We start from the raw sequence: 9,179 nt of genomic DNA on the forward strand, positions 1-9,179 counted from the left end.
CGTAATCAAAATGGCCGAACCTGGGAAGGAGGAGGAGGATGTGAATCCCAATGAGGAAGACCTCAGGGAATGTCCAGTGGTCAGTAAGGAATACCCTGTGATGGGTGTTTTTGCGGAAAAACGAATTTCCAACACACAAATCCAACCGGCAAGTATACCGGGTCGCATCAAGTAGTAATAACTCACTTAGAGTGAGGTCGATCCCACAGGGATTGATGGATCAAGCAACTTTAGTGGGTGATTAGTTTAGTCAAGCTAACATTGATGATTTGAGTGAAAAGTGACCAACAGAATTATAAATGACAGGAAATTTAAAGTTGCAGAAAGTAAAATTGCATAAAACTTAAAGTGCAAGAAAGTAAAATAGCTGAAACTTAAATTGCACGAAATGTAAATTGCATCAAATGTAAAGGGGATTGGGTGCAGGAAATTTAAAGGAAAGCGATAAGCAACACTTAGAATAATTGCAGAATAGTTAAATTGCATGAAAAGTAAAAGGGATTGGGTACTGGGAATTAAAACTTCAACAAGAAAATGTAAAGTGCAATCAAGCAAAGAAGTAAAAGATGAAGTAAGTGCAGCAGATTCAAACAGAAATGAAAAATTGCTTGAAGAACAAGACAGAAAGAAACTTAGCTCAATTGTAAAATCTAAAAGAGAATTTGAGGATCCAAGAAGAGCAATGAACCCAGGAAGCAAATCTGGATCTCAATTCTCCTTTGCTCAGTGGTGTGCGAAATTGTGATCACTACTTTTCACAACTCAAATAATCCCTAGTAATGGCCCCAAAAACTTGGTGCTCAATACCATGGCATAAACACAACTTTGCACAACTAACCAGCAAGTGCACTGGGTCGTCCAAGTAATAAACCTTACGCGAGTAAGGGTCGATCCCACGGAGATTGTTGGTATGAAGCAAGCTATGGTCACCTTGTAAATCTTAGTCAGGCAGACTCAAATGGGTATAGTGATATACGAATAAAGCATAAAGATAAAGATAGAGGTACTTATGTAATTCATTGGTAGGAACTTCAGATAAGCGTATGAAGATGCCTTCCCTTCCGTCTCTCTGCTTTCCTACTGTCTTCATCCAATCCTTCTTACTCCTTTCCATGGCAAGCTTATGCAAGGGTTTCACCATTGTCAGTGGCTACCTCCCATCCTCTCAGTGGAAATGTTCAACGCACCCTGTCACGGCACAGCTATCCATCTGTCGGTTCTCAATCAGGCCGGAATAGAATCCAGTGATTCTTTTGCGTCTGTCACTAACGCCCCGCCTTCAGGAGTTTGAAGCACGTCACAGTCATTCAATCATTGAATCCTACTCAGAATACCACAGACAAGGTTAGACCTTCCGGATTCTCTTGAATGCCGCCATCAGTTCTTGCCCATACCACGAAGATTCCGGTTAAAGAACCCAAGAGATAAACATTAGAGCCTTGTTTGCTTGTAGAACAGAGTGGTTGTCAGTCACTTGTTCATAAGTGAGAATGATGGTGAGTGTCACATAATCATCACATTCATCATGTTCTTGGGTGCAAATGAATATCTTGGAACAAGAACAAGAGGGATTAAATAGAAGAACAATAGTAATTGCATTAATACTCGAGGTACAGCAGAGCTCCACACCTTAATCTATCGTGTGTAGAAACTCCACCGTTGAAAATACATAAGAACAAGGTCTAGGCATGGCCGAATGGCCAGCCTCCCAATGATCTAAGATAGCATAAAATGAAGATAGCTACCCAGATATCTCAATACAATAGTAAAAGGTCCTACTTATAGAAAACTAGTAGCCTAGGGTGTACAGAGATGAGTAAATGACATAAAAATCCACTTCCGGGCACACATGGTGTGTGCTTGGGCTGAGCAATGAAGCAATTTCGTGTAGAGACTCTTCTTGGAGTTAAACGCCAGCTTTTATGCCAGTTTGGGCGTTTAACTCCCATTTAGGTGCCAGTTCCGGCGTTTAACGCTGGAATTTCTGAGGGTGACTTTGAATGCCGGTTTGGGCCATCAAATCTTGGGCAAAGTATGGACTATCATATATTGCTGGAAAGCCCAGGATGTCTACTTTCCAACGCCGTTGAGAGCGCGCCAATTGGGCTTCTGTAGCTCCAGAAAATCCACTTCGAGTGCAGGGAGGTCAGAATCTAACAGCATCTGCAGTCCTTTTCAGTCTCTGAATCAGGTTTTTGCTCAGGTCCCTCAATTTCAGCCAGAAAATACCTGAAATCACAGAAAAACACACAAACTCATAGTAAAGTCCAGAAAAGTGAATTTTAACTAAAAACTAATAAAAATATACTAAAAACTAAACCAAATATACTAAAAACATACTAAAAACAATGCCAAAAAGCGTATAAATTATCCGCTCATCACAACACCAAACTTAAATTGTTGCTTGTCCCCAAGCAACTGAAAATCAAATAAGATAAAAAGAAGAGAATATACTATAGACTCCAAATTATCAATAAAACTTAGCTCCAAATTAGATGAGCGGGACTAGTAGCTTTTTGCCTCCGAACAGTTTTGGCATCTCACTTTATCCTTTGAAATTCAGAATGATTGGCTTCTTTAGGAACTCAAAATCCAGATAGTGTTATTGATTCTCCTAGTTAGGTATGATGATTCTTGAACACAGCTACTTATTGAGTCTTGTCCGTGGCCCAAAGCATTATGTCTTCCAGTATTACCACCGGATACATACATGCCACAGACACATAATTGGGTGAACCTTTTCAGATTGTGACTCAGCTTTGCTAGAGTCCCCAATTAGAGGTGTCCAGGGTTCTTAAGCACACTCTTTTTGCCTTGGATCACAACTTTATTTCTTTCTTTTTCTTTTTCTCCCCTTTTTTTTCGCTTTTTCTTCTTCTTTTTTTTTCTGTATTCACTGCTTTTTCTTGCTTCAAGAATCATTTTTATGATTTTTCAGATCCTCAGTAACATGTCTCCTTTTTCATCATTCTCTCAAGAGCCAACAATTTTAACATTCATGAACAACAAATTCAAAAGACATATGCACTGTTCAAGCATACATTCAGAAAACAAAAAGTATTGTCACCACATCAAACTAATTAAGCTAGTTTTAAAGATGAATTCGAAATCCTGTACTTCTTGTTCTTTTGTGATGAAAACAGTTTTCATTTAAGAAAGGTGATGGATTCATAGGACATTCATAACTTTAAGGCATAGACACTAAGACACTAATGATCATAAGACACAAACATGGACAAACATAAGCATGAAAATTCGAAAAACAAGAAAATAAAGAACAAGGAGATTAAAGAACGGGTCCACCTTAGTGATGGCGGCTTGTTCTTCCTCTTGAAGGTCTTATGGAGTGCTTGAGCTCCTCAATGTCTCTTCCTTGCCTTTGTTGCTCCTCTCTCATGATTCCTTGATCTTCTCTAATTTCATGGAGAAGGATGGAATGTTCTTGGTGCTCCACCCTTAATTGTCCCATGTTGGAACTCAATTCTCCTAGAGAGGTGTTCAGTTGCCCCCAATAGTCTTGTGGAGGAAAGTGCATCCCTTGAGGTATCTCAGGGATTTCATGATGAGTAGGGTCTCTTGTTTGCTCCATCCTTTTCTTAGTGATGGGCTTGAGGTCATGCCTTCTCAGTTGAACCGGCTTTCCTCTTGAATCTCTCTTCCATTGAGCGCCCTCTTCACAAATGTCTGTGAGGACTTGGTCCAACCTTTGATCAAAGTTGACCCTTCTTCATGGCCACAACTTCATAGAAGTGGTCTTGATGCACCCTTGAGATGAATCTCTCCATCTCCCATGACTCGGAGGTGGAAGCTTTTGCCTTCCCTTTGATCAAAAATACACGTTTGCGCGTATGCATGCTGTACGCTTCCGCGCGGATGCCAAAATCGCGCGTACGTGGCATGTACGCATACGCGTAGCTTAAAATTTCTTTGGCCCAGAATTGATCATTTTCTCACCACGTTGGGGTTAACGTTAGACCCCCAACGCCATCCCAAACGTGAGTTTTAGCAAATTTTATGTTCTGTTTCTCTTCTCCAAGTCTCTATCCTCTCCATGCTCTTTCTTCAACCTTCCTCTATGCTTTTTTTCACCTATCATCAACCAATAAATGCATCAAAGCCTTGCTAGAGTCATGAGAATTGTTATCATTCTTAACACACAAGTAATTATGGCATAATTCTCATGAAATTGCATCATATTAATCATAATTGGATGAATCTAGGTATGCATGAATTTCTACCCAAATGGCTTATAACTCAAGAAAGTGCATAAAACCTAATGAAACAAGTGAAAATGCTTGAAAAGCTAGCATAAGATAACTTGTCATCACAACACCAAACTTAAACCTTGCTTGTCCCCAAGCAAGCACTAAACATAAGAGAAAAATGAAATGAAACAGAGAAGTATGCATGTCCTTATTTAGCAGATAATTGAACTTGGTTCATGGGATTTTATGCATATCAATGTAACTCATTCATTACTTGCTGATAGATAAGAAATATTTCTTTAAAGGTTCATTAGAGTTGCTGCTACAATGCCTTACTTTTGCTTGATCCCTTAACAGTTTTTCCTTCCTTATTTTGCTTAGAAAGCTTATTTATTAATGAAAGCTTGGTGGCAAAAGTTGCAGCAGCCTTTGTCTTAGTTTTTCTCAACATTTCTTCACCACAGACACATGGCTCACATTTTCTTCCTAGGAGCATTGATGCCCAGCATCTCTTTAGATCACTAAGTTTTTTGTAGCTAGGTTATTCTTGATAGTGGACTTTCAGTTGGCAATCCCAGATCAGTTGATCCAAGTGGCCAAGTTTTGAAATACTCCTCAAAACTTACTTGTCCAAGCATATCCTAGTACAAAAACACCACAGTCATAGGTCATAGGGTCCAAGCTATTGGTGTCTAGCCTTATTGTCTGTTTCTTTGCCCATTCTTGGCTTTTCTTTTTCTTTTTGTTTTGCTTCATTCTCAAGGGAATTTCATTGATAAAAGACTTTATAGCAGCAAACTAATTCACACTTCAAAGAACATGTTATTATGTAGCTTTTGTTATTTGAGCTAACCATTAAATCAAACAAATACCACCACTGAATGTCATTCTAACTTCTACAACATTGAACATTTACTTTCTATTTCAAACATTTTTCTTTTATTCATGCAGCAGGGAAACAAAACAAAATTCAAGCTAATGAGTAACAACACTATAATGCAAGCTAGCATTTTTGGCAAACATCTCCACTTACACCTAGTTAAACACTTTAGCAAGATATATAGGAATCTCTAAGTTAAAACACTTCACAGCAACCAAGGATTAAGTGTTGATATAACCTATTGGGAATCCCTCTTAGCTTTTCCTTCTGTCATCATTATTTCTCTCTGTTGTTCCTCCTTTGGGTGATGATGTAGATCCCTTTCGCAGATTGAATATTTTTCTGCATAATCCTTAGAAGTTGCTTGTCTCTCAAGCCCTTAGGCAACTGGTTAGTATGCAAAAACTTTTTTGTAGGCTTTTGAGCTTATTTTGGGTGTGTGAACACCAAACTTAATTCCTTGCCAACATTTCTTATGCAACCAGTCAACCACACGTATATATATGAAACCTTTTTCCCCTTTATGCAGAAGGTGAGAATGTGTTTTTAAACAAGATTTTGGTGGAACACCAAACTTAACATCCTTCATTCTTCCTTAAATTGTTTTGATGTGCGACACCAAACTTAGCTCCTTGCAATACAGATAAAGCCACTCAACCTTTTTATTGAAATAACTATGAAAAGAAACTACCTCAGGTTGGGTTTCCTCTCAACAAGCGCTTCTTTATTGTCACTAGCTTGAAAACTTGTTCTTTGATCATGGAGGCTGAAAATCATAGTGCCTCAGCTTTTCTCCTTGATGAGCGGATAATTTATAGGCTTTTTGGCATTGTTTTTAGGTAGTTTTTAGTAGGTTCTAGCTACTTTTTGGGATGTTTTTATTAGTTTTAATGCAAAATTCATATTTCTGGTCTTTACTATGCGTTTGTATGTATTTCTATAATTTCAGGTATTTTCTGGCTGAAATTGAGGGACCTGAGCAAAAATCTGATTCAGATGCTGACAAAGGACTGCTGATGCTGTTGGATTCTGACCTCCCTGCACTCGAAGTGGATTTTCTGTAGCTACAGAACTCCAAATGGTGCGCTCTTAATTGCGTTGGAAAGTAGACATCCAGGACTTTCCAGCAATATATAATGGTTCATACTTTTCTCGCGTTTTGAAGACACAAACTGGCGTTCAAACGTCCCTTCTCTGTTCTATTTTGAAGTCAAAACGCCAGAGCTGGCATAAAAGTTGGAGTTAAACGCCCAAACTGGCACCAAAGCTGGCATTTAACTCCAAAAGAAGTCTCTATACATGTAAAGCTCAATGCTTATCCCAAGCACACACCAAGTGGGCCCGGAAGTGGATTTCTGCATCATTTACCTATTTTTATAAACCCTAGTAGCTAGTTTCATTATAAATAGGACCTCTTACTATTGTATTTTCATCTTGGAACATATTTGAACCATTGTTCACGTTTTGGGAGGCTGGCCACTCGGCCATGCCTACCCTATTTTCACTTATGTATTTTCAACGGTGGAGTTTCTACACACCATAGATTAAGGTGTGGAGCTCTGCTGTTTCTCGAGTATTAATGCAATTACTATTGTTCTTCTATTCAATTCATGCTTATTCTTGTTCTAAGATATTCACTCACACTTTAACCTGATGAATGTGATGATTCGTGACACTCATCATCATTCTCACCTATGAACGCGTGACTGACAACCACTTCTGTTCTACTAAAGATTGAGCGTGTATCTCTTAGCCTCCATCCCGAAAGATCGGAGTCTTTGTAGTATAAGCTAGAATTATTGGCGGCCATTCCTGAGATCCGGAAAGTCTAAACCTTGTCTGTGGTATTCCGAGTAGGATCTGGAAAGGGATGACTGTGACAACTTCAAACTCGCGAGTGTTGGGTGTAGTGACAGACGCAAAAGGATCACTGGATTCTATTCCAACATGATCAGGAACCGACAGATGATTAGCCGTGTGGTGACAGCGTATTTGGACCATTTTAACTGAGGACGGGAGGTAGCCATTGACGCCAGTGAAACCCGAGCATACAGCTTGCCATGGAAAGGAGTACGAAGGATTGGATGAAGGCAGTAGGAAAGCAGAGATTCAAAAGGAGCAAAGCATCTTCATACAGTTATCTGAAATTCTCACCAATGAATTATATAAGTATCTCTATCTTTACTTTATGTTTTATTTATCTTTTAATTATGAAAACTCTATCACCCATTTGAATCCGCCTGACTGAGATTTACAAGGTGACCATAGCTTGCTTCAAGCGGACAATCTCCGTGGGATCGACCCTTACTCACATAAGGTATTACTTGGACGACCCAGTGTACTTGCTAGTTAGTTGTGCGGAGTTGTGACAAAGTGTGATTCACGTTTAAGAGCACCAAGTCTATTGGCGCCATTGTGATGATCACAATTTCGTGCACCACTTCTCTTACTGTGAACTTCCTTCCGGTCTCCTCTTTGATGATCTCTAGATGTTCAACTGAAAGGACCCGGTTCACAGTGTAGTATTCAGATAATTGTGGAGCCACCTTTATTGGTTGGGTGTTTAACACCACTTTATCCCCTGGTGAAAAGCCTTTAGTGGGGATTTTCTTATTTCTCCACCTTCTTGGCCTCTTCTTCTTTTCTTTCTCAAAAGATAATCCATGCCTTGGTGGTTCTCTATTTAGGGTGTTGAGTTTCTCATCTGGGAGTTTTGGATCTAGCTCCTCCTTGATTTCTTTGGTCTATTGCACCATCTCTACTGCTTTCAAGCATGGATTTAGAAGTCTTTTTCAAATCTTTTTCAAAATAAATTTCAATCATATCTTTTCAAACATATCTTTTTCAAATCATCTCTTTTTCAAAATCAATTTCAAAATCTTTTCTAACCTCTTATCTTTTCAAAATTGATTTTCAAATCTTTTTCAACTAACTAATTGACTTTATGTTTGTTTTACTATTTCTTATCTTTTTCAAAACCACAACCAATTTTTCAAAATTTATTTTAAATTTTATTCTTTTTATTTTCGAAAATTATCCCCCTTTCTCTTATCTTTTTTTTGTTTTCTATTTAAACACTAACATTCCTCCTCCATTGTCAATTCGAACTCCATCTCTCTTTGTGTGTTCGAATTCTTCCTTACCTACCTCATCCTTCCATTCTTGTTTTCCTCTGACACCTAAAGGAATCTCTATATTGTGACATAGAGGATTCCATATTTTTTTTGTCTTCTTCTCTTTCATATGAGCAGGAACAAAGATAAAGGCATACTTGTTGAAGCTGATCCTGAACCTGAAAGGACTCTGAAGAGGAAGCTAAGAGCAGCTAAAGCACAAAACTCTGAAGAGGACCTCACTAAAATTTCGAAAAGGAAGCAGCAAAAGAAATAATTATGGCCAAACCAAACAACAATGCAAGGAAGATGCTTGGTGATTTTATTACACCAACTTCCAACTTCTATGGAAGAAGCATCTCAATCCCTGCCATAGGAGCAAACAATTTTGAGCTAAAGCCTCAATTAGTTTCTCTACTGCAACAGAACTACAAGTTTTATGGACTTCCATCAAAAGACCCTTATCAGTTCTTACCTGAGCTCTTGCAGATATGTGATACTGTTAAGACCAATGGGGTTGATCCTGAAGTCTACAAGATTATGCTTTCCCTTTTGTTGTAAGAGACAGAGCCAGAACATGGTTGGATTCACAACCTAAGGAAAGCCTGAACTCTTAGGATAAGCTGGTCAGTGCTTTCTTGGCAAAATTTTTTCCACCTCAAAAGATGAGCAAGCTTAGAGTGGAAATCCAAACCTTCAGACAGAAGGAAGGTGAATCCCTCTATGAAGCTTGGGAAAGATATAAGCAATTGATCAAAAGGTATCCTACTGACATGCTTCCAGAATGGAGAATCATATGTATATTCTATGATGGTCTGTCTGAGTTGTCAAAACTGTCATTGGACCATTTTGCAGGAGGATATCTTCATTTGAAAACCCTACAGAAGCTCAGGAACTCATTGAAATGGTTGCAAATAACCAGTTCATGTACACCTCTGAGAGGAATCCTGTGAACAATGGGACGCCTCAAAAGAAGGGAGT

The 9,179-nt window shown here is 38.8% G+C and overlaps 1 non-coding gene across 1 annotated transcript; it reads right to left on the bottom strand.

The window, feature by feature from the left end:
* Positions 1–8,869: 8,869 nt before the first annotated feature.
* LOC130937880 (small nucleolar RNA R71) lies at positions 8,870–8,977 on the bottom strand. The gene has a single exon (XR_009069073.1). It is a non-coding gene; the product is annotated as a small nucleolar RNA R71 (small nucleolar RNA).
* Positions 8,978–9,179: the final 202 nt, after the last annotated feature.

The sequence above is a fragment of the Arachis stenosperma genome, chromosome 6 (assembly GCF_014773155.1).
Source record: "Arachis stenosperma cultivar V10309 chromosome 6, arast.V10309.gnm1.PFL2, whole genome shotgun sequence".
Classification (NCBI taxonomy): domain Eukaryota; kingdom Viridiplantae; phylum Streptophyta; class Magnoliopsida; order Fabales; family Fabaceae; genus Arachis; species Arachis stenosperma.